Raw genomic sequence first — 27,457 nt, 5'->3', positions numbered from 1 at the left:
CCACCACCATTTTTTAGAGTGTATTCCTACTCGTTATCTAGCTGCATTTTGGTCCATAAGGTCAGTTCCTCCCATTGATGAATTATATTTTCCAATTAAATGTAGACGTGGCACCTAGACAATTTTTTTCTCAGGCTGAGAAAACCGTTTCACATTATTTATGAAAGTGACTCCAAGCAGGTTGAAGCAATTGTAACAATATTGTTGTCAAGCCAACGAACGAAAATGATTCTCGAAAACTCGCCTCTTGAATGTTTTTTCAATGCTTTTTTGTCTTGCAATGAAATATTTCGCGGCAAACGATTATCTCTGATAGTTCCAGTACACCACATACCTTCATCTCTCATATTAGAAAGTAACAATGGACTTGTAAATAAGTTATCGGTGTACAATTTATAGGAAAGATTTTTTTTACCCTCGGGGAGCTTCCTCAACATTGACACTAACGGAGCAGTTGCCTTTCCTTACAACACTTTATCATTGACCGTACTATTGGGATTTTTGCCTTGATATAAATCAAAGTTTATGAGTTATCCTGCCTTAGTGTTCAATGACCACATTTTGTACCCAAAACGTATGGGTTTCCCTCTTATAAACTGTTTACAACTGTGCCTACCAAAGTATTTTACCATACTCTCATCATAATTGATTTCTGATTTTGGCACAAAATGTTGTGCCAAAAACATTTTTTTTTTTTTAGCATAATCATCAAAAGGCGGATTTTCCAGGCTTTGTCGTTTTTATCTGGTTTACTATTGTCAGTAAAATGCAAAAACTGCATCACTTGTTCGAACCTGTTTTTTCTCATTGAATTTTTCACGAAATCATTGCCCATGTCACGTTTTGAGTCCCAGTAGTACTTTCTAGCTGGCTTGTGATTGTATCCACTCAAAATTAGAATATCAAGAGCACACTTTATCTCTTCTCTAGTGATATTTGGATCCTGGGCGTTTTTAAAAAGAGCATACTTTCTAGTCTCACTTGTAATATGGGAAATTATATTTTCATCCCAGAAGTTTTCAAAAATTTCAACTGGGAAAATGTTTGAGAAATATGAAAAATTAGCGGAAGGAAAAGCTGCGTTTTGACTTATCAAATCACTATTGGTCCAGGAAAATTTTATCTTTTCTTTCACTTGTTTTTTAACTTTTACTGATGATCTAGAAGGCCCAGCCTCGTCGATATCATTATATATTTCGGAATCTCTTTCACTCTTTCGTAAAACAAGTTTAACAGGGGTGCCCTAAGAATTCTCCCCGACAACCTATTCAAATCATAATCTTCCTCATCACCAGACTCCTCGTCTGTAAGTACATTAAATTCTGGGGGTTCAGTATAGCATAAACGTCTAAAGGTTCATCGGCATCAATCATCTTCAGCGCTTTTTGATGAGAAAACCCTTTTCTGGAACAAAAAATATGTTACAATTCTAAACGTTTGTATTTTTGCTCCAATATGTTCCTAGCGATACATATATGTAACACCAAAATAAAAGAGCATAATTTACGAAACCAGGATAAAATTTCGAAAATTTTATATAATCTATAAGAAAAGACATTAGCTGATGCTAAATTGAAAACACTTTAAACACAATATAATAACAAAAAAATAGTAAAAATATACTTACTCAAACTTGAGATCCATTTTTAACGAAAATCATAAACACCGTCGCACCAAACACTCAACTAAATAAACAGGTTAGGTCAAATCCTTGAACCAAACGCTGACAACTAATAAACAAGTGTCTCTTCAAAGTCATGCATCGCCATCTAGTTAACGATATTATCCGAATTTCAGGCTGATGATTTTAGCTGTTTCTGCGTTACATATATGTAACGCTAGGAGCTTAAGGGTTAAATGGATGGTATAACCTGTTAGAGGAAAACCTATGGACGGGCTGAGAACATTTGACATTAAACATTTGACATTTTATTAGCTTGAAGCACTATTTTAAGAACCAGCATGTTCCTCAAAACTTTATCTAATATCAGATGCTGAATTTAATGATTTAAGAGAGAACTTTTAAAATAGTGGTGTCCAGTTTTTACCGCAATGTCAAAGCTGAAAATAACATAGATCTTGTCACAGAATTACTTACTACCTATAGAGAAATACACTTCTCAACAATTGAAGTGGATATTATGAAAATGTGTATTTTATTTTTTGTTCATTAGGTCAAATAGAAAAATAAAGTAATATAAATAAAGATTTATTTTTACTTCGTATTTTCATACCGATGAACTGAAAGAAAGAAATTCTTTAAGAAAAAAAAATTTAATATAAACAAAAATTGTAAAATTAACAACCTAAAATTGCTATTCCGGCTCGATTTCTTATATCCCGAAAAGAAAAATTATTAGTGTGTGGGTCCACCTCTGTGTCGCCTTAGTGCTCTAACTCTATTTGGAAGATCTCTTATTAAATTATTGATGAACTGCTGCGGTATACGTTCCCAAATCGCGCGTAATGTATTGGCCAACTGATCTAAGGTTTCGGGCGGTTGAAGGAGCCTGTTTTGTTGCCTAGACATTTCGGCCCAAACATGTTTAATGCAATTCATATCAGGTGTACACGTTGGCCACTCCATTCTTGTAATCCCATGAGCTTCTATACACTCGTTGACAATTCTCGCACGGTGAGGGCGAGCATTATCATCAATCAGAACAAATTGTTCGCCTAATGCACCAAGAAATGGAACAACTTTTGGTACTATGACTCTGCCTCGATATCGTGTAGCAGTCATTGTCTCATTAATTAAGACGACTAAGTCCGTGTGATCGTCAAAACATATGCCTCCCCACACGCAAATGGATCCACCTCCAAGAAGAGTGGTTGGGACTCTCAGATTTTCATTGTAACGCTGTCCTCTTTCCCTCCACATCAATATTCGGCCATCAGTCGTATACAAACGAAATCTGGACTCGTTAGTAAAGAGACAATTCCTCCAATTTTCAAAAATCCACTGATAGTGGTCCATCGCCCAGCGATATCTGCATGCACGCTGTTCCCTAGTTAGTCGTGGATGGGTAGCGCGCCGTCTAGCCCTTAAGTTGGATGCATGTAACCGTCTTCTCATAGTTTGACTGGAAATCGCTCGTCCAGTAGCATGCCTGAAGATACTGTTAATTCTGGAAGCCGTGAATGTTGGGTTTCTTCTTCCCGTCAGAACTACAAAACGGTCTTGCCGACGAGTTGTATATCGTTCTCTTCCTCCTCCATGCCTGTATGTTGCAGATCCAGTTGCTATATACCGATTTCAAATGTCTTTGCGGCATAACATTTTTGTGATAAATAGATTTCTTGACTTATTAACTGGTAAAGCCAATACAAGCATTTTTATACGGATGGTATATTCATGTTTGGAACAACATGTCTCTCTTTGTATGAGATAAGGGCCGATAAGAATAGGGAGAAAAAAACCACATGCAAAAAATATTTGCAATAAAGATATCATATATAGAGTATAGTACAGGCAATTATTTTAAAAATAGTTTTAAATGTTTGTTTCAGGAATTTTAAAATTATCCACTTAAATTGTTGAGTAGTGTATGATGTAATACGTCCCTAAAAATTCACTTACTGGATGCTTGTCTGAATTTCTTTCCACAAAATTTAGGTGCTGAATTGATCAACATGGAGAACGGTTCCACCGACACGTTGTAGATATGTAAAAGTCTTACCAAGGTAAATGTAGTCCTAACCTGCTGAAAGATTACTGCGAAAATCACCGTAAGGAACATACTTAAATTGATATATTTCCCTGCAATGCAACATTGTTCATAGCAAATAAAGTGTGGAAAAATTTAAGTTTATTTCCGGCTTTCTGATAATATTGTACATTATGAACACCATGTTTTATCCATGTCACAAAAAAATTTATTTTCGGTGACCGGTGTTTTTGAAGGTTCAGTGGCATTTTCATCCCTGACGACTGGAGTAGATACAATGTTACAAATGTACTTATGAAGAGAAAACTGTGTTTTGCCCTAGAGAAAATAACGTTTGCAGTATAGATAATGGCGAAATTTTTAAAAAACTACCCAAGCCCATTGTCCAGGAAGAAAGAAGACAATTTAAGACTATTTTTGCAGGACAACTAGACATTTATAAACAAATATGAAATTATAAATACTATTTCACTATTTTTACAAAGTTTTTCAATGCTTTTTACTTATTTGTGTTACCAGAAATTTATTTTTTTTATTTAAAGAAACAAAGTCGCATCCACCCAAAGGTTATTAGCGACATTTCTGTAACATTTGTAACAATCAATCATTGTAACCATTAATTACAATTTGTGAACAATTGAACATTTGTAACAATGAATTAAGTTAAATTTTGTGTAACATATTTATACATTTTAAGTAACCTAATAAATTGTCCGGAACTAAACTTTGGTTGAAGAGTGCTTTCAGGTGATTTGGCAAATTGTAAAACTGTCTTTGATTTACATATTTAGGATAGTCTATCAAGAAGTGCTTCATACTGTCTACTGTATTGCATATTTTGCATTTTGGAGGTTCACTATTTGAGAAGAGATAGGCGTGAGTATACCTACAGTGTCCCAAGTCGTAGACGTGTAATAATAGTTTGGCATCTTCTACTTCTGGCTGTGGACTTCCATGAAAAAATGTCATTTTTGATGGTTCTGAGTTTCGAACTAGAGTCATTCCACTCCCGATGCCACGCACTTAACACCTTATTTTTTAAATAAACTTTTAGATCGCCTGTGACACTCATCACTCTGTTTCTGATGCGTAACTGGTGATAGCGTTACTGTAGGCATATTACATCAGGAGGTTGTTCACCAATTAGATGTTGGAGCATAGCAAGGCGATGGAAAAATCCATTAATATTCCATTGAAGTAAAGACTTAAATTTTAATGTGGGCTTAATTGAGATGCGTCACTTTCCGCGTCCGATGCCTCACTGCCAAGATAATTATGGATTTTTTTCTTATTTACGTGAATTTACGTTTTCTGGATATTTCCTTTAAATTGGAGTAAACTTGACTGAGCATATGGGACAAAGCTGATAGGTCTATGGTATATTCTTGAATTGTGGTTATAGGATCTGTTGATCCCGTGATATTCATTAGGAGCATGTTAAGTTGATCAAAGTTTAGAGGGAAAGGTAGAGGGTGATTTTCTATAAAGTTTCTAGCAGGGTCAAGTAAGAGAGAAAATGAGCATTCAATGCTTGCTGAACTAATTTAAGCTTTTTTAGATTTTGCTTGGACTTTAGGTGGTGGAAAAATGTTACATTATGTTAAAGATGGATCTGCTTCAGGTGATATAATTTCATTAAAGTTGCGTTTTGGTTGATTAATTATGTGACTGTCCTTATTTGATGCATCTACTTTGTTTGGTATCTCCGGGATATTAGAAATAGACATTTTTCACAATGAGAAGGGTTTGTGTTATTGGGTGCTTGCAAGGATATATTTGTTACACTGGATACCGATGCTTCATTGTTTTGGTTGGGGTTTAGTTAAGTTAGTGGTTCGGAGCACTGTGAAGCAATGTGACCTGGCTTCTTGCATCTAAAGCAAACTAAACTGTCTTGAGAAATGAATACTCTATATATCGTGTTGTCAAAAACAAGAATAAATGGCTCTGGTAGTGTAAGACTGTGAGGACTGATATAGTTTTGTCTTCGAAAACTAAGGATGTGATTGTATTCAGGCATAGAAGCCCTAATTTTGAGGAATGTCATGGGGGAGACAGGAACTATGCCGATTTTTTGTAACTCATTGATTAGCAAGTCGTGCGGTATTGAAGGGCATACGCCGGAGAGCACAAGTCGTCCCGCTGGTGTAACTAGCCTTCTTGCTCTGATAATTTCACCTTGTATTTCTATTTGACCATGATTATTTATAAAATCATACACTGTTTGTTTATTGGATAAATACATACATATGGAATTATAAGATAATCTAGAAGAGAAGATTATAGTTTTCGGGTGAATTATATTTCCAAGTAGAAGAAGGTAGTCTTGAAGTTTGGTGTCTTCTAAGGCACTAAAGGACGCTGCCAAAGAGTATGACTATGATACGTTTATTTGACTTTGATGGTCTTGTATTTTAGAACTTCTGTGTGATTCCATGTTTGAATTCATTTCGATAAACGTTAAGTGAAAAATAAGTCCGACCCTGTACACCTGCTAAAACAGGTATATCGGTCTATACTAAAAGCGGTTATTTTGCTGGTAAAACTGGATTTGTTTATTGACAACAATCACATATAATTGCAGTTTGCTGACTTTAATGCTAATTTAACTGGATATTATGTAAAGAGTTTGTACACTTACAGTTTATTTTAATATATCACTTAGATTCACAATTTATAACTTATATTATATTATTATATTATTATATTAAACTTTGTTAATATTAAAAATATTCGGAGCCCACATTGAATACAACATTATAGTTATCGGTGCAGGAGAAATTTATTTTGTTTTATCTATTTTTGTAGTTCAATAAATATTTAAACATATACATATTAACTTGTATTTCTATTTTTAACTAGTTTTTAGAAGGCAAGAAGTGGGAAAACTGTAATAGAAGTCAAATATAGGAACAGATGGCCAAAACCAATGACTTTTTTGGTTCAAAATAAAAAACTTTATATTATTTTCATTATGAATTGAATCTTTATGATCAGTTGATCTCCTAGTAGAGCTGATTCGAAAGTAAAAATGGCATTAAGGGGAAAAATTTTATTTAAATCCTATATGTTTCTCAATAGAAAAATAATAAAACAAGTTGTCATAAGTTCGTCTACCTGACGACAAGCTCATGACGATTTACTGATTACGCTTGTACTTGACAGAGAACAGTAAAAGGTTTTGCGCGAAGTTATGAACGAAGGTCGAATACTTTTGGTGCTTGCCTCGTTTATCTACTACTACATCTTCAATTAGGAACTTACACACAGCAACGTAATATTTATTTAATAGTTATGTAACATTTAGCAGCTATAAACTTTTAACCCTTGTATACTATCCATTTGGCACGCCCCAGTGATTGCACAACATACTATTTGATATTTCTTTAACAGAGAGAAAACTTCTGTAACTGAAAAATCTATAAAACTGACAATAACATCGAAAAGCTTTTAAAATGTTTCCCATAAGCGGCAACACCAAAAATTTGGAATGGAAATAAAAGGCTTGAGACAAAGCTCTGTGTAGACATTAAATAATATTTTGTATAAAAATTGGGACAGGCCACAACTTAAAATGTATCGACCAAAAAAAAGCGAAAAGCGTAAACTGCTGACGAATATTTTTTATGACTTCAATTGGTGAATAAAAGTAAAACGGATGAGATATATGTCTAGTTGATGTTTCTTTTGTGAGTTTATTTTTGAAATTGGATGGCCTCATTGAATAAGCTTTGTTCCTTTTTAAAATTGAATCATGAAATGTTGGGTAGTTTTTCATGTGATGGTTGTTTTGCATATTTAGCGTAGAATGTTAATAATCGTCAAATATACGTTACAGTTGGATTTATATTACAATATTTTTAAAAATATTGTAAATATTTAAGTTTTAGGAGGCAAAAAAGATGGTTCTGTCGAATGTTGGGACAAAATCCTTTATCAGCAGATGTCTTAGATGTGCCTTGGAGAAAATGGCACATGAAAAAGAAGAAATATATCATATGGTCCAAGTATTATCATAAGGTCTAGTATTAAGCCCCTTATTATTTAATGTATATACTGCAGATGTGCACGGATTGATGACTGCCAAATGTAAAATAATTCAATATGAAGATGATTGTATTCTACCAATTATGGCTCCAAAAATAGCTCGCCGAAAAAAGCACCTGGTCCTGATCAAATAACGAACAGGGCTCTAAAATACTTACCAGCGAGAGCCATAGTATATCTAACAAATATTATCAACGCGATGCTAAGATTCAAGAAATTCCCAAACAGATGGAAAGAGGCTCATGTCATAATGTTACCAAAGCCCGGAAAAAACAGCACATTCCCGCAAAACTACAGGCCAATAAGCTTACTACCTGCAATCAGCAAGATTGTAGAGAGAATAATACTCGTCAGACTCCAAGCTGAAACAGACAGATTAGATATAATACCCGAAGCCCAATTCGGTTTTAGATCAGAACACTCCAGTGAGCTACAAGTACTCAGATTAACAGAGTACATAGCAGCTGGATTTAATGACAAACAATTCACAGGAGCTGTCTTCCTAGATGTAAGCAAAGCTTTCGACAGAGTCTGGCATAAAGGACTTATCTACAAAATGAGACGATACGGCTACAGCGGAGCAATGACAAGACTAATCTCTTCGTACTTAAGCAATCGTAGTTTCAGAGTCCGGATAGGACAAGTCCTATCCGAACTCGGGAACCCGGAGGCTGGAGTGCCACAGGGAGCGGTACTGTCACCTCTACTGTATACGATATACACAGCAGACATACCTAGAACACCAGGTACACTACTAAGCCTCTATGCCGACGACACAGCGATAGCGGCCAAACACAGAAATGTAGACATAGCGGTAAACAACTTACAAACAGCGCTAGATGACATAGAAGAATGGAGTTTAAAATGGAAAATCGCTATAAACTCCGAAAAGACACAGGCTGTACTTTTCAAAAAGAGGCACCAACAACCAGAAGAACAGGTAACTGTGCAAGACAATCCTATCGAGTGGAAAAGTGAAGCAAAATACCTCGGAGTAATCATGGACAAAGGCTTAACATTTAGCAAACATGTAGAAGCTACAGTACAAAAAGCCAACATGGCAAGAGCATCAATAAGAGGCCTAGCAGGAAGAAAAAGCAAACTTAGATTGAAAACAAAAATAAGATTAATAAATAGTATAATTCTTCCTATACTAACATATGCATCTCTCGCATGGGGACACATATGCAATACATCAAAAAAGAAAATACAAGCGGCACATAACAACAGCCTAAGAGAAGCAGTCAACGTACCGAGATACGTAGCAGAAAGATTTCTCTTTAGAGAACTACAACAAATCAGAGTGACCGACACAATGAAAGAAAAAGCTAGGACAAAGTTCGCGGAGATAGAGAACCACCCCAACCACATATTGCGAGAGATATTGAGGTATGACGCTTTCCACAGATGGAAGCACAAAAGACCCAAACAACAAATAGTAGAATAAAATCATAATACTAGAGAGAAAATCAACAATCACACCAGAGAGAAATCAAAACACCAGAGAGAAAACACTTCAAAAAACAACAACAACGCACAATGAAGATAGTTCGTAGCTCATAACCCTTGTGGACAATCGCAACGTACAGCGTGGACCCAGTAAATTTTATGTAGATAATTTATTATATAAATATGCACTAATTCTGATTTTATGTTTCAGGCATCCTACAAAAAAAATCCAAAAAACAACAAAAAAAAAAAAAACGGCTTCGGCCACCAAAAAAATCAAAAAACTACTAACAAAAACCGGCGCAAGCCACAAAAAAATTTTAACAAAAACCACTAAAAACTCGGGCATGTAGGGCCCAACCCCTTGAGCACCAAGTCGCCGAACTGAGCCTAGCTCAGAGCGGAGACTTGAGGCCCAAGTAAGCAATTTTAGTTCGCGGATAAGCCACATTAAGATAACAGGAATATAGCGACAATGCGCTGTCCTGAGTTTTGAATTCGGTTAGGAAACCATGTTGGGGTTCTATTACCCAGGATCTCCACATGAAGAGCATTTGGCTGATAGTTGTGCCCCTATCGCGCATCAGAGTGCTATAGGGGGGAAAGGGATGGTCTGGAGCATTCGAGCGCGGTGGAGTGACTCCTGTTTTTACTCGAGTTAATACACCTCGCTCCAATGAATTGTTACACCCGAACGTAATTCTTAGGGGTGAACATTTCTCACAGGCTGGGTTTAATTAAATTGCTTGCTTGCTTACCAATTATGGTTAGACCTCCCTTACTAAGTCGTTCTTAATTTCTTCCCACGATTATCTACTATTCGCTATTCTTTGCCATGGTGTACCGGTTTGTTTCCTTATGTTATAGTACCATCTTAAATATGGACATCTTCTTGGTCTCTTGACACCTCTTGGATACCACAGCGTAATTCTGTTATATTCTGTGTCAGTGCCTTTCGCTAAATGTCCCACCCACTGCCATTTTAAAGGTTAATTCTGTGGATTATAGTCTCCACAGAATTAACTCCACAGAAAAGTATTACTTCTTAATGACTTTTTATTTTTATACAAATGTTTGATAACTCTACATAAAAGGAATCTTTAACTTGTTGATTTGAACAGTCTGTTCGCGCATAGACTTCAACAACTATTGTTTCGATGCCGTACAATGTGACATTCATTGTCAGAATTCTTTCAGAGATGTACGCATAGTCTTTTATATTTTTTTAACGATTTTTTTTTATAAGAACTGAGTCCCCTGATTTAACGTGTACGTGTTTCTCTACCTCTAACCATATATGAATGTAGTTTTTAATCTGTTCATCTCCTTGGCATTTCTTTTTGGTTTCATAGAGCACTACGATGTCCATTTTTTGCTTCGTCATTTAGAAGGCTCGGCGTTAGAATTTTTAGTCAAACAAGTTTTTTTCCAGATGATGAGGGACTGGCCCCTTGCTCCAACCCCCAAGCTTGAAGGACCAGGATTTTCAGTTGTGGTTTCTTCCCTTAGTCAACATGTTCCGGTTTTAAGGCGCCAGAAACTCGCCTTTTACCCTTTCTCGGCTGCTATATAATGCACATGTATTGTACACCACATACCCGCTGGTTATGCGACATATATGTCTTCGAGGACGTGAGAATAGGATTTACTGGTAGAGCCGAGTTCTGTTTCCAGAACACCCAACCCTTTCTATGGAAAACAGGTGGACATTTCTCAGAGTTTTATTGCAATATAAGAGTCGACATCTCATATTATCCCCGAGGTCCATAATCAGCCTTTAACCACCTTTAAAAACCAGCCTTTAAAAACTAAAATATAAAAAACATTAGACCTGATTTATAAATAAAAAAGTGTTTTAACTCAGCGTACTTGTGTATATAATTTAGATATAATATGTACTGTTTGTAAATGTGAAGCATATGTATATAGCATATTATAGGAATGTCATGATTGTTCCATCAGTCAATTTATATTTCAAACCCCAACGACGCTTATTATTAGAATGTTTATAACTAATATTCACAGGTGTTCTCACAAATATAATTTGAGCGAGCAGTGGTCGATGAGGACATAATTTTGATTATTCTGAGTTAACTTTTTTAAAGCTAGCTTAGAATTTTGTATTGGTTTTTATTTATTTACTGCTGTTTTATTTTCATTTTGCTCTACTTTTGTGCCTCTTAAACCTCCCATTTTTTTTAAACATTTTTTTTATTTTTTCCTTAGAATGTATAAAATAAATAGAACGAAATAATTTTCCAAAAAAAAAAAATACATATTACAATTTCCTAACTAGATGGAACTCTTACAAAGATACAACAAATACCGTTAAACAGGTATTATCACTTTTCCGAAGACGTATCTATTTCCCACCAACTTAATCTCAAAATCTGTAGAAGCGGTACGGCCATTGGGGAAGGATAATTGCCGTAAAAAAAACTTCGAGAAGTTATAACACAACTGTAATCTCTTAAAATGTTTGTAAAGAAAGTAATAACACATCTACAATAAAATCTCCTTTCTTAAGGATTTGTTAATGTCTTGTCTTTAGCTAGAAAACAATTTTTAATGTATAATTAGACTCGTGTGCGTCGCCTTCGTCGGAATATGTCAATTAAGATCAGATTTGTCTTAGTAAATTGTTTATTTATTGGTGTATTATCATATATTAGATCTGACTGTATAATTGAAATCTGTTTAGAAAAAAGTAATATATTTAAATGAGAGTTGTGGCTACTTATATTAAGTTATTAATTTTTATATAAATTTTAATATACTGATTAGAATAATTCTAATTATAAATCTTGCGCCAATTTACACAGCAAAAAATTTAAAAAGTATACTTATAATTTTATGTCTTAATTTTTGTTTATTATATCTCAGAAGTTGGAATCATAAATGAAGCTTATTATTATTAATTTTAGGAAAAATAATATTCTCCATGAAAGTTTTGCTTTATGTTAAATCGTTCTATAATATATTGTTACGACAGTTCCGGGATATTTATTTCATATAGAAAAAGTGCCTTTACGAAAAAGAAGAAGTAATGAAAAAGTCTAGAATTTTCGAGATGTTATCCAAAACTCCTGAAATATCTAGTGAAGTGTGGAACGTCAGAAAAAATATACAGGTTGTTCCAAAAAAAAGTAACCCCATCTCTAGGGTAGGTAAAAAACTGAAAAATAATTGGGGTTTGCTTAGCAAAAAATTTTTGTAACGCCATCCGTTTTCAAGATACAGGGCGTTGAATTTTACGCATTTTGTACGATTTTGTCGAAACTACAGGCAACATTGTAATGAAATTTTATACGAATACGTTTTGGAAGCTGATACATCCCATGAATTTGTTTTTATATCTGATTCTCATAGAGGGCGCTAGTTACACGGATCGTACTAAGTATTAGTCAATATAACTTTTTTAAGAGTATAATTATTAACCAAATTTCAAGTAAACTTAAACATCATTCAATTTTACACGAAAAAGGTACTCTTGGTAAAACTCGATACTGTGTACCGTTTTCGGAATATTTTGATTTGAAAATTATGAAGTAATAATTGATGCTGGTATAAAATAGTTAGTAATTAAACAAAACTCACAAGAAGAAAATTAAATTAATGACTAAGAACATAAAATAAAATTCAATTACAGTAAGTGTTCCAAATGCCCTCCGTTTTCGCGAATACACAAGTCTATTCTTTTTTCTAAAGATTCCATTAACCCTCTAAACGGTAGGGGATCAGCTATGATGTCATTAAATTGGCGTTGAATTCTTTCTTCCAATTCTTGGCGTGAATTTACCTCTGTAGCATAGACTTTTTCCTTAATATACGACCAAACTGCGTAGTCCAAAGGGTTAAAATCGCATGACCGAGGAGGCCAATAAATCAGAGCTTCTGCACCTCTACCAATCGATTCGGAAAATGATTACTCAACCAATTACGACACTTTCTATCAAAGTGTGGTGGAGCTCCATGAAAATAAAGATCTTCGCTTATTTAGCGTTAAATCTTCTAATATCTCGAATAAGGAATTGTTTAAAAAATCAAGGTACATATCACCACTTAAATTTCCAGGTAGAATATGATAACCTATTAATTTGTTACCTAAAGTTGCTGCCCAAACATTAACTTTAAATGAGTGCTGGTAATGTGATACTCTTTTGACTCGTGGATTCTCATCACACTAGTAGTGTGCATTATGGGAGTTAAACATACCTTGTCGCGTAAAGGTGGCCTCGTCCGTAAAAAGAATGCATTTTAAAAAATTTGGATTGTGGGCTGTCCTTTGTTGCAATGTTTCACAAAAATCCACTCTAACCGGTAGATCATCTGGCAAGAGTTCTTGGACTTGTCTGCAATGATAAGGATGTAATTGCTGTTCTTTTAGTATCCGCCAAGTACTTGAAGAAGAAGTATTTGTTTGTCTTGTTTTATTCCTTACGCTAACTGTTGGATCTTGATCAAGTAAATTTCAAATATTATTTTCTTTATTAATTGTTTTTGTTGTTTTTGGTCTACCAGAATTTATTCCCAGTTTCTCGACAACGTCGTTCAACGGCTCTAAATGTTTTTTTACTTAGTAATTTTTTTCTAGGAAACTTTTCTGCATAACGTGTCACAGCTGCACTAGAACATCCTAAACATTCGCCTAAGGTTAATACCATGTCAGTGTATTCAACATTTGAGTACATTTTGATTTAATTTTACAAATAACAAGGTTTCAAAACTCTAATTATTGTTGATTTATCGTCATAACAATCAATAAATGTCAGATTTCCGTGGCACACTTGGAGAAAATAGAGGTGTACCTAACAGAACTTTATCATTACTACCAGCATCAATTATTACTTCATAATTTTCAAATCAAAATATTCCGAAAACGGTACACAGTGTCGAGTTTTACCAAGAGTACCTTTTTCGTGTAAAATTAAATGATGTTTAAGTTTACTTGAAATTTTGATTAGTAGTTCCAAGAAGATGGAAAAGAAGGTCACACTATTTACAAAATCATTAAAGCTTTTTGCTTTCATACAAGCTTCCCAGTAACTTTTTTATAATATCTTTTAAGGTTAATAAACCTTGTGTTTTTCCCTACTAAAAAGGAACTCTAACACAAATGTTCTTTTTAGCCTACTTAAGAAGTTAAATCCAGAATCAAGAATTCTTCATTTTTATTTTTGTTGGGGTTTATAATAAAAAATAAATTGAGTTGTTCGCTACTGGGTTTGTACCTTTACCGTCACCCTTAGCTGTTCCTTCAGAGGTCCAGATCTCATATAAGACTTCCTGGACAACTTCAGGGAACCAGCCGGAAAGATCTCCCTCATTTAGAGTGTGGAACACTGCTAATTTGTATTAAGTTTTATTTATCAATTTTAATAATCTTTGTATAATATTTTTTTTTTGTTTAACTTTTAAGGACTAACTGTCAACTACAGGTTGAGGTTTTAAATCCTCCCTATCAACTCTGTTGTACGGTTTAATGTGTACACATTTAATCAGAGAGTTCGTTATTTATATTTATTATATATTTAAACCTTGGACATCTATCTCGTCAGGATAGTGTCCTTATTACTTTATTAGGACATTTAATTGAAAACCAAAGTACAGAGTTACATCTCTAGTAGACAAGTAAATTACTTTTTTATGTAGAGTCATTAAATTTTTCTTATCTTTTATTATTTGTAAATTCAGATCATCAGGGATCAATTGTGTATAACCGGTGATTTTTTTGTATATAAGTAACTGGGTTAACTGTACATAAATGGTGGTGGGTAGCTATAAAGAATTAGACCGTATATATTTGTATAGGTATTAAATTTGTGGTGAAGACTAAATATTTCAATTAATACCTGTTGTTTTTCTCTTCATTTTAGCAAACAGCTTTACAAGATACCTTGTAAGGTATATGTTAATACTTTCCTGGCGCCCAATCACATCTTAGAGCAACTTTTATAGTCTATCACTTTCATTTACATTATTCATATATTTTTTATTACTTTTTCATTCATTTTCTCATTTTACGGTCTCTGTAGGGCATGCAAATTGACCGAATCCTCTTTTGAGTGTCAAGTAGTCACTCTCCGGCACATTCTGTTAGCCAGCTTTAATTGTTTTTTTGTTACATTGGCCCAAATACTTTTAATACATTACACATACACATTATTGTTACATTGTATGGCGTCCATACTTTTTGTTACAACGGTACCTAAAGAAGAAGAAGTTAATTGACAGTAAAATATCACCTCTTTTATTTCCAACATACGTATAACACATTCATTAAATTTACTAAACAAGACATAATTGTTTGATTTTTCAATCACGATTTACTCTAAGAGATCATTTACACACAGTTAAGTTAATGGAAACAAATTGTATACCAAAGTAAATTATATGTACAGATATGGGAACATATTAGTGTTTAAAGGAAGCGAAAAAGAAAAAAATGTGAATGTTTTGTAATGTTCCGTGACTGGAGGCATTCAAACACCCTTTTTATAGTTTTTGTTTAAGTAAACAACCTTGAGAGAACTTCTGTCTCAAATATAGTTGAAAAAACTGTAGCCTGATTTATTCCATCAACGAGGTATAATATTTATTACGATATGGATTCAAACGAAATGGTGAGAATATATAAATATTTTCTTGTTTATTGAAATCATGCAATACTGACAGGTGGTATGCTGATGTCAGTTACGTATTCTTTTAGTCGCTCTTTTATATGTCTTCACTTTTTAAAACCTTTTATCCCAAACTATACAAACCTCGATAATTATTTCTGTTTTATTTTACTGCTTATTATCTATATAGTTCTTGTTTCCCGTAATCGGCCATTTTCCATTTTCCTCGATTATTAAATTTTAGGGCCTCTTTGGTAATCTTATTATTTACTTTTTTGGAAATATCGCCTATATAAAAAGATGTCCAGGAGTACAAAAATAAGAGGAATCAGGTACCAGAAGATAATGTGTTCCCACAGAGCAAGAGGTGCAGAAGCAGAACGTTATAAAAGAAGAAAGATGTCTAAAATAAAATAAATGTACATTTTTTTCCATCTGTTTTTCTATAGCATATGTTGCGTTCTTCACATACGATGACCTCAATTTAACAATTGGGGTCATCAAAAAGGGAAGAGAAGATATTCTGTTCATTCCAGAACTCGCTGGTTTCCCCCTTTCGCATTAGGTATGTATATTAAAATAAAAAAAATGAAAGCCAGTGGACTATATAAAACTCTATTTCAAAAAAAGTAAAAGCAAACATAAATATACATAAATACATACAATTATAACTAAAGAAGAATATATACAAACTTAAATATTAGTCAATAGGAAACTACACACCAAAAGATAACCATAAACAAAACCGTCGATTCTAAAAAAAATTACTGACCGAAATCAGTAAAATAATTTCGTATATAAACCACGTTATACAGAGAAATAAAATTATACAAAAAAAACTAAAATATGGATATATATGTCATATAAAAATAAGTTAATAAACTCAATTTAAAAGTATACTCGGTAATAAAATACACATTAAATTAATAATAAAATTAATGCAATTAATAAACTCATCACGTAAACGCTGTGATAGGTATACATACAAAAAAAAAATAGTAAAATTATTACAATCTAATAAATAATCAAATCCACATAAAGGTAATAACGTTAAACCAAACGTAAAATGTTCTCAATAAAGTTCAGTCGCGATCGCCGCACAACTGATATAAAGTTCTAAGCAAATATGACATCTATATACCAAGTAAACGTACTTGATATATGCAGAAATGTAATTTTGGCAACAAATAGTATAAGATGTACTTTACCCCATGAAATGATAGCACCACCGCTATCGCAAAAGACGTCTTTACCGACGCACAGAAACCACACAAAATTGATAATGCAACCTTACTGCATTTGACGACATTAAACTCTTAAAGTTAAGGTTAGTAATTGGGTGATGAGATTTGCTTCAGGTTCCGCCAGGTAGTTAAATACAGTTAGAACAGGTAGTTTTTTTTTCTATATTCTACCTTTTTAAAAAGGAAGACTCATAGTTTTTACTTGATGCTTGTGTTTCATAGACAGCAGCTAGAGTATTCACAATCTCTTGTGAAGAAGTTATAAGGTTGCAGTTAACCTTCAGGCTTGTAACTGAGGGTAAAGAATTTACACGAGAAGTAAGCTTCATAAGCTTCGTGCAACTGTTTTTTATTTACTTATCATTTCTCTATTTTTTTTCATGCACCTATGTTTTTGCCTATGTACCTTTGTGCCGATGCATAGATATATCAAGCAGACACGACTCAGTAAAAGACCTAAGGAGTCAGATCAACAAAGCTGGTCAAATCCGTATATGCGCACAGATAGTAAAATTAGAATCTACAAGACTTGCATACGACCGATCATGACATATGGCATAGAAGTGCGTAAAGATACCAACAAAACAAAACAGATGCTAAGGGTTACCGAGATGAAAACCCTAAGAACAATAGTGGGAAAACCAAGAAGAGACAGGGTGAGAAATACAAACGTTAGAGAGCAATGCAAAATTCAAGATATTGTAAGATGGGGAAGGCAGCGTAAAAGGATGTGGTACAGTCATGTAAGACGAATGGATGAGAATAGACTCCCAAAAACTGCCCTAGAAAACAACCCGCCCGGTTCAAGACCTCCCGGAAGACCACCTTAAAGATGGAGGAATAGTTGGCAATCTACCTCCCAGGAAATTAACCAGAGGCAGCTTCAGAATTAAACAGATCGAAAGATCTCCAAGAAGTAGAAGCAGAAGAAGAAGAAGAAGACCTATGTTTTTCTAATTTATCATCCCTTGCAAATTAACTGTGTGTTTATTGATTTCGTTTAAGCAGATGTTGCAGTGTTGCTAAAAATGCTTAATGTTTTTGTCGTTATAAACCAACTACTTTAATGTGTCCTAATTTAAATACAAGGCGCAGTAAAAATTTTCTTAAAATATCTTCATTCAAGAATACACAAAAAAAATGTAAAGAAATCAGTCATCATCATCATCCAGCCTCAAGAGTCCACTGCTGAACATAGGCCTCTTCCTCATGTTTCCAACCCCGTCTATCTTGCGCCGCTCTTATCCAGTTTTTATTGAGTCTTCTTAAATCGTCAGTCCATCTTGTAGGTGGTCGACCGACGCTTCTCTTGTCTTCCCTTGGCCTCCATTCCAATAACCTCTTTGTCCATCGCCCATCTGTCATTCTGGCTATGTGTCCTGCCCATCTCCATTTTAGTCTGGCTATCTTCTCGATGATGTTAGTCACTCCGGTTCTTCTCCTGATGTCTTCGTTGGTTATTCTGTCTCGCAGAGTTATTCCTAACATAGACCGCTCCATTCTTCTCTGCGTGACTCTCAGTTTGGTAGCTGCTGCTTTTGTTAAGGTAAGTGTTTCTGCTCCGTACGTCAAGACTGGGAGGACGCACTGATCAAATACCTTTCTCTTTAGGCATGTGGGCAGCTCACTTTTAAAAGTTTCTCTCAGTTTTCCAAATGCTACCCACCCAAGGCCGATTCTTCTCTTCGGTTCAAAGAAATCAGTGGTAGAACCTAATTTGACTGTAATAACGCAATGTTTAGCATTTGTTGATTATCAAAAAGCTTATAATGACATAAAAAATCAAACCAGAGATACAATAATAAAAAGTATTCTGCAAGGAAAAGTTCAGGGTAAGGGGATTTCGGCAGATAACTAATACCCTGGCTAAAAAACTTAAGAACTTGAGACAATATCCACTACAGAATCATTGAGAGCAGCAAAAAATAAAATTATTATTGCCAGAATGATTGCCAACATTTGATAATGAATAGATACTAGAAGAAGAAGAATAATGGCATCCAATTTTGTTGCCTGTGTAAGTAGTTACTCTTTAACACATTGATCGCCAGAGCTATTTAAAAAAAAATTCTGGGGGCCACACGTATATTTTCGTGTATTTGTGTTTATGACATTACTTTTAATGATTTCGCATTCATAGAACCCTAAATTGATTGAAACAGCCCTTGATTTTACTTTAAAAATATATCGCACAAATATGTCCGACGTGGCCTCGTGAGCATTGATTCATCGCTCAGGGCCACGTCAGCCGTATATGCGCGACGATACGACGAGTCGAGACGATGCAGTTATATGTCAGTACAAGGTTGAATTCGGTCGTGAGTACATCGACGTAAAGAAAAATAATATCTAAGCGTAAAGGATTGTCAATAGACGAATTACTAGTAGAAAGTGATGATAGTGAAAGTAATGTGAGATGTTTAGACTACGACTCAGACGATTCTTTGAACGACCCAAATTTGGAATCTGATCATGAATTAAATTAAGAAGAATCTGTAGAAAGCATGGAATCAATACTGCAAGATCTTCAAGCTGAAGAAAATCAAGAAAGTGAAGATGAAACTAATGACGATTCGCAAGAAGTAACAGAACCAGAATTGAACACTGTTCCAGATACACCCAATTGGAATTTGTACGAGGGTCATCACAAAGATTTTCCTTTTACAGGAAAGCATGGCCTACAGGTAAATTTACCGAATACTATATCGGCTTACGAGACATTTTGTTTGTTTATTGATGTTTATATCAAATATCAAATGATATTTGATAATGAAGAAATAAGACAATTTTTTGGTCTTCTAATTTGGATGAGGTTAGTGAAATATTGTGGTAGTATTGCATCTTACTGGTCAACCAAACAAATTTATCAAAACAGTGTTGCTTTAAAAGTAATGTCTCGTAACAGGTTTGGATTGGGTCAGGCAGTTTGCCTTCAGCTTTCAGAAAATATATTAGATCAAGGCCGCATATTATATATCGACAACTTCTACACCAGTTATAACTTAGCATTGTCACTTCTTGATAGAAATACACACTGTGGGAACAGTTAGAAGCAAGAAAAAACAATTACACCAAAATATTATGTCTGCAAAATTAAAAAGAGATGAATCAATAGCACGAGAAGACGAAAATGGGATAGTTGTAATGAAATGGCGCGATACTCGTGATGTTAAAATTTTATCAACAAAACACTCACCAAATATGACTCAAATAGAAGAGAGAAACATTCATCCAAGTACCAGTATGCAAAGTAAGAGTCGTAAAAAACAAACAAAAGAAAATCCGGAGATAGTGGTAGCGTACAATGCTACTACATATGCTACGTATGCTTCTACACTACGCAAGGGCGTTAAGTGGTATCGAAAGCTTGTCTTTAAATACCTGGAATTTCAATTGTAAATGCACTTCTAATTTATAAGGTTGTTAAAAGTCCTACAGCCTCTAAAACTCAAATAAACCTCACAAAAATACGATTAATTAGGGAACAACTGGTACAAGATCTTTTAAACATAACGGAGATACCAACAAAGATTCTTAACATAAAAAACACGCATTTCTTACAAACAAAAGAGGATGAAAATAACAAAAGAGTTCGACGAATTTGTGTCTTTTGTTACGCCAAGATGAAAGAAGAAGAAGGACAATATGTTGCCCGAAACAAAGCAAAAAAAGAGTATACACTTACTGCCCGGATTGTACCTCTCAACTATTTATGTATTTGGAATGTTTTGGAGTCGATCATAAACCCAATTGACTATTTTGTATTTTATTTTAAATGAAAAAATACATTTTTTGTTTTTACTGTAAATTCTGTTTATTAATTTATTTCAGCTAAAATCCAACCACAGTTGCTTTGTAGGAGGCCACAATGTAATGCCTAATGCTAAAATATGTATAGTGTCACTCAAATATGAGCGACGCGACGCTATATGATATACAAGAAAAATCCTGGTGTCGGACATATATGAGCGACGTGGCCTAATACGCACTATTGGTGTCGGCCATATATCCGACGTGGCGATCAATGTGTTAAAGGATTTTCAAATTTCTTCTATACAAGTAATAAATCAATTTTAAAGTTAAAATATTGTTAAAAAACAGTTTAGTTTAAGCAATACTGTCCATATTTTCGAAAGCTAATATTGCTTGTTCGATAGATATCATAGATACTTACATATTTACACGATTTAATAATAAACTAAGAAAACTTAAATATTTAGATCTATAGTTTTAAAAAAGAAAATAAACTTGTTATTTTTTAAATATGCATATTAATAAATCTTGACTTATTTATTATTATTGGCATATTGTCCCTTTCTTTCTTTATTACAAATTTTTGGTGGAATTTACTAGGCAAACGTACATAACACCCTTAAATATAGAGCAAGAAAATGATGTGTGTATTTATGCGTGTCTGTATAACTCTGCTTATGTGTAAAGTGCTCTGCTTTAATACGAGCTTTTGAATTAAAAATACAAAAGGGTAGAAAGTCTTTGCTTATGCATGAAACCTATGTATGTAAAGAAAAATTCTTAATAATAAAGTGCAGGCTACTATCAGGCTAGATGTTGTTGAAAAATGAAGTATACGAGTTAAGGTTTAGTTTTGTTTATTTTAATACTTCCTTGAATATGACTAGGTTAATGGTATTACAACCATGTCTACAGCCTTGTAGAAAATATAAACAATTAATAAGAAATATAATATAATGGGCTGAAAATCAGCTTTTATTTTGAAACCAGAGTTGTGGATCGAAATCAAAACGATCTTTTGTTGCATAGTAAGGATTTTACTATGAGACAGAAAATGTTAGCAGATTATAAATTTTCCTTATATATTATTAAATAATGAGAATTTCTAATTTTTAATACCTTTTACATGTTTCACGAATAAATCTATATCTTAAATGATTAAAAATAAAGCTAAAGTTCACAAAAATTTACCCAAGTGAAAATTTTGTTACTGCCACAGTTAACCTTCGTCTTCCCACGTCGGTAAAATTACGTGGAGTCCCATGTGGGTTCCATTAATTTGTACCCCAGGGAAAAAATTGCGTATATTTAATTTTTATTATAAGAAAATGAAATAAAATCTTAAATTAACACATATTTATTACATCAAAGGGTATATCGAACAAAACAATAATTTTCACCATTTAATTAAATTAACTGTAGGAATAAAAAATAATCTCAGACCGAAAACTAGTCTGAAGTTGCCTTGATTTACGATCTTTATTTCGACTACATAATAAACCAACGTCCACTTGGAGATCGTTCACAGGCTGCTTCCATTTGCATCTTCACCAGCGCCAACTCTGAAACGACATCTTGCATGTACTGCTTCAACGTCTTGCTCAATCGTACTCCCTCAATATCGCCTGGTAATATTTTCTTTTACTAAAGCTTCTCCTAGGTTTACTAAAAAATTACGTCTATCACCTTTGTCTCTAGATGAATCGCGGTACTTGATACACCATAAGATGTAAGCGTTCAGGCCAGAAATATCCAATATTTGGCCAAAAACTGCCATTGGCCATCAGTTGCATATCATACGAGCAGAGTATTGCTTTACCATCTTATCTGTGGTATCTACTGTACCTTTTGTATGATTATAGTGCAGTATAATATCTGGCTTGTTATTTAATGTTTCATCGGTAACAGCATCATCATGATGTTGAGTGGATAATAAAATAGCCGATTTGAATTTGCTGGTAACATAAGAAACAATAGTATGGTCTTTCGAAAAAGCAAACATACTAGAATGAACAGGCTTGAACGATTTGGGTAGCAACTCGTTGGGAATACATGCTTTATTTTTACGCAGAGTACCACATAGGCTTAGTCCTTTTTTTGATAGTTTTTCGGCCAGTGGTAAGCTTGTAAAAAAATTATCTGTAGTTATGCCATACCCAGAGCCAAGTGGCTCAGTAAGGTCAAGGACAACTTTTTCACCTTGATTTTTTTCGGGTGCGTTATTCTTTTTTCCAAGATAAACTTGTAAATTCATACTGTAAGCATTTTCGCTGTCTGCCATCGCCCAAATCTTTAAGCCATTTTTATCAGGATTGCTTTTCATGTACACACGAAAAGGGCATCGCCCTCGGAATGAAACTAGTTGTTCATCTATGGTAAGATGCGGTATAATAGTCATCGAAAGGAATAAATGCTGTAAGCAACTAACTTTATCTAAAAAAAAATTACCCATGACATTACAATCCGTATATGTCCTATTACCTATCAACAATAAGAATAAAATAACTGAAACATATTACAAAAAATTCGAATCTGATGATTTGTAAAATGCAAACTGATAAATAGTAAAGATATTTACCTGTTCGGCTTTATTATTTGTTTGAAGTACTATGATTCGTAAAAGATCGTCTGAGAAAAACAACGAAAATGCTTCAATTCTAGTGGTAAAATTCGAACTATACATAGTGAGACCTGCTTGTTTCTTCAAAATATTTTTTAAAATTCTTCGTGTCTGAGGATAAGGTATTTTTGACCAATGCATACCATCTTTAGATATATACGATGGATTGACAGGCTCTTCTCTTACGTTTGCTTGGTTTGTAATTTGCTGAACATTTTCATTATCCGTTTCAATGATGTCATACAATTTTTCAATGATTTCTGGCTCCATCTTCGCCTTCAGAGAACACTATGACATCATCTTTCAATTCATCGTCAGACTCTGCAAACATAAGTCGCTCTAATTCGGCTTTAGATAATCCTCTTGGCATTTTCAAAGTACGGCGGATGCAAAAAGCCAACACTACACTATAACAAAATCGAAGTAAAAATATACTAGTACTTACCGCTACGACGCGACAGGGAAACACAATACGTGTAACCATCGCATTTCGTTCAATGTTCTGTTCTTAGAGTTGCGACATGAGCGTAGTAATTTGCAAAGCCACCGATAATACAGATGACACAGATTCCCACGCGGGGTACGAATGTACCCTCATAATTTATTTGTTTTTAATTTGAAACATCGTTACTGATTTTATGTATAGGATATTATTTGCAATACCCTAATGGACACAAAATAAAATTAGCCAAACGAAACAGGCGCTAATTTCAAAAATATTACAAAAAATTTGTATCCGGGAAGACGAAGGTTAACCAAAGTTAGACAGAGTTTTCTCAAAAACCGAAGTAAATATTTCGGTTTTGATTATTTTTGCCGTAATAACTTTAAGTGTTTAATCGGACTCCGTAGTCAGTTTTCCTCTATCTATTACAATTTTTTCAATCTAGGACTGGTCAGACAAACAGACGGGGGACAGGCAAATATAATCTATAGTATAATCTATAGGATCGAAAGTTATTTTCGTATTAATATTTTGATCCAATGATTAACGTCTAAAAAATTTGCTTTGCCATTGGTGGAACTAATTATTATTATTATAAATAAAATACCGAGCATGCTATGGCAGTAAAGCATGGGTCCTAAAAGAAACAGCCAAAAGCAAACTTGACACATTCGAAAGGAAAGTACTAAGGAAAATACTAGGAACTGTGAGGAAAAACGAAATCTTCAGAAGTCGATACAACAAAGAGCTGTATTAACTTTATAAGGAAGCGCCGCTGCCAGACTTCATTAGAATATACAGATTGCAATGGGTCGGACATGTGATAAGAATGGGAGAGGATAGGTTACCAAAAAAAAAACACTGAATCCTAAAATGCAGGAATAGAGACCGGTTGAAAAGCCAAGAAAGCGCTGAGAAGATACAGTAAACGACGCACAAGCCCTTTTAGGATTCCGTGTATGGAGAAGATCAGCCACAGACAAGTAAGGGTGGAGACAAAAAATAAAGGAGGCCAAGGCTCAATTTAAACTGTAGTGACGTAGAACAAGAAAAAGGAGAAGTGTATCAGGTTATTTATAATACGAATACTTCTTTTGACTTATATACTTTTCTTTCCATCTATCTTTCCCTCCAAGATTAGTTGTAGATGTTCGTACTCAGTAAGGCGAATGGTATGACCAAAGTAAGATGCTTTTCTCATGTTCATAGTTCGAATAGGCTAGGGATTAATTTTTTTTAAGACTTCTGCATTGGTCCTTATACTGGTCCAGATGATTTTTAACATAGCTTTGTAGAGCTATATTTTCAAACGCTTGCAGCTTTTTTAAATCATCTTGTTTCATCGTCCACGTTTCACCTCCACACACCAGTAAGATACAAATGTAGCACTTTAGTGTCCTATGTAACATCAAATAAGACAGAAATTTTATTAGTTAACAAAATTGGTCCTTGCGATTTTAATGCATCTCCTAATCTATTTTGAGTGTTCCAGCTAAGTGTTCATTTTTCTTCCTAAATATAAAAAGCTGTGAACGTACTGTGTATTAACAATTTATGCATTTATGAAACTACACCTCTAAATGAAGCACACTGTATGGTATGGTCTGAAGTAAAAATGGCAAAAGGGGTACTAATGAAATTGGCACCGCCTTAATGCAGTGGATTACTGGTCTTCCTAATAGTATTAAAGAAATTTTGTTGTTTTCTGACGCATTCAGAAGTCAGAATAGGAACAAGTACATAGCAGCGCTTTTTCTCTTTGTGTCACAAAATTCCTACCTGGATGTCATTGAGCATAAATTTTTGGAATCTGAACATTCTTTTATGGAGGAGGACAGTATGCACAGCGCCATCGAGTCAGAAAAAAAGCACACCACTGTAACTTCTGTTATGGATTGGATTAATATCATGAAAAGAGCTGGATCTAGCCGAAAGAGAAACTCCGCCAATCCGTATCAAATCAAACAGCTTTATTTTTTCAATATGTTGGATTTGAAAGATCTTCCTAAACTCTTAGTAAAAAATCGTTTAGAAGATGAAAATGATGACACAGTTAAATGACTTCAAATCAAATGTTTACGTTTTGAAAAAGCTTATCCACGAGTTATAAAGTTTAGATATGGGTACACTTGACCTTACGTCAAACTCAATGTGGAAAAGGTCATTAACTCTATGATAACGAAATTAGGAACGCATATCAGCACCCTATTCCGATCAGTTTATTAAAAAAAGGATTTGTTACAACTTTGCAAGAAAGAAGTAATACCTCAGGAACTTCATGCCTGGTATGCTTCCTTATCAACAGCGAACGTACCGGATTTAACACAGGAACCATCCGTTGATGAAGAAGACGATGATAAAGAAGCCTTCTCAGAATAACAACTCATTGTATCTTGTTATAACTATAATTCATATAATAATAATATTGCCTTTATTTTTAATAAATCATTACTAACATATGAGCTCTATTTAGTATTTGGAAAAAATCACTATCTGGAATCAATATTTGGAAAAAAAGACATCAGTCCAGGACGCCGCAGGATTAGTTCTTCGTACTCCCGGCGATAGTTCCGAAGGTACTTTAAAATGCCCTCTCGTCGCCAACGCCGAACGCCTATCTGCTAAACCAGACCCTCCTCTATCATCCAGCGATCCGGAACCGGAATGGCCGCTGTAAGACCTTTATTCATTCATTCTCCATTTATACACATCCACACTCCATTCATCAGCAAGGAGGCTCCTTGTCTCGTTCCAGGTAGCGCGTAGAAGACCCTTATCGCTCCTAGTACGGCATCATTCCCAGACGGGCATTTCCTCCTTCCCCATAGTCTGACTCACGCCTATCTAACTCATACAGTGTGACCCACTTCTCTAGCTTCAACTTCCAGCATCTTTCACTCTTACCCTTGCCGCTGGTCCAGCTGTCTTTCTTCCTCTTCCTTTTTCTTGATCACTGCACGGATATAGCTATGTATGTTAGTCCAACCTGATTTATTTTCAATCATTCTCTTAATCATTTCTCTCACTGTAACAAAATTCACACCTGTCTCTCTCTCCATTCTGTTCCTTTCCACTATCCATCTGCTGCAATCTAACATCGTATGTGTTACAGTGTCAGAGTATTTACAGTATAGGCATTCATCTGTGTCAGCCTTTCCGAACCTAGAGAGGTAGGCACTAAAACATCCGTGTTCTGTGAACACCTGCGTCAGGAAATAATCTAGTTGCCTGTGGCCACAGTCCAGCCAATCTCTTATGTTCAGGATCAGCATTTTCGTCCACTGTGCCACATCCTCCGTGTTGTTCCGTTCTTCTTGCCATCTTTCAATTGACTTTTCCCTTTCCTGTCTTCTCTCGGCCACAGTAAGGTTTGGGACTCTTCTCTCATAGAGCTCCTTTCTTTTCCCCGCCAAAACATGCAACGGAACACATCCAGTAATGGTCCACAAGGCTGCCGCAGACACAGTCCTGTAGGAGCATGCCACTCGCAACAGACTTGTTCTGTCCACTTGTGTTATGAGCCTCCTATAGGCCGTTATCTCTAACACCTCGCTCAAGACTGATGCCGCGTAGAGGACGTTTGACTGTACAACACCATGTAAGACCGTCCT

Source organism: Diabrotica undecimpunctata, chromosome 9 (assembly GCF_040954645.1).
Source record: "Diabrotica undecimpunctata isolate CICGRU chromosome 9, icDiaUnde3, whole genome shotgun sequence".
Taxonomy (NCBI): Eukaryota; Metazoa; Arthropoda; class Insecta; order Coleoptera; family Chrysomelidae; genus Diabrotica; species Diabrotica undecimpunctata.
The sequence above is the reverse complement of the archived record's forward strand: the minus strand, read 5'-3'. Positions refer to the sequence as shown.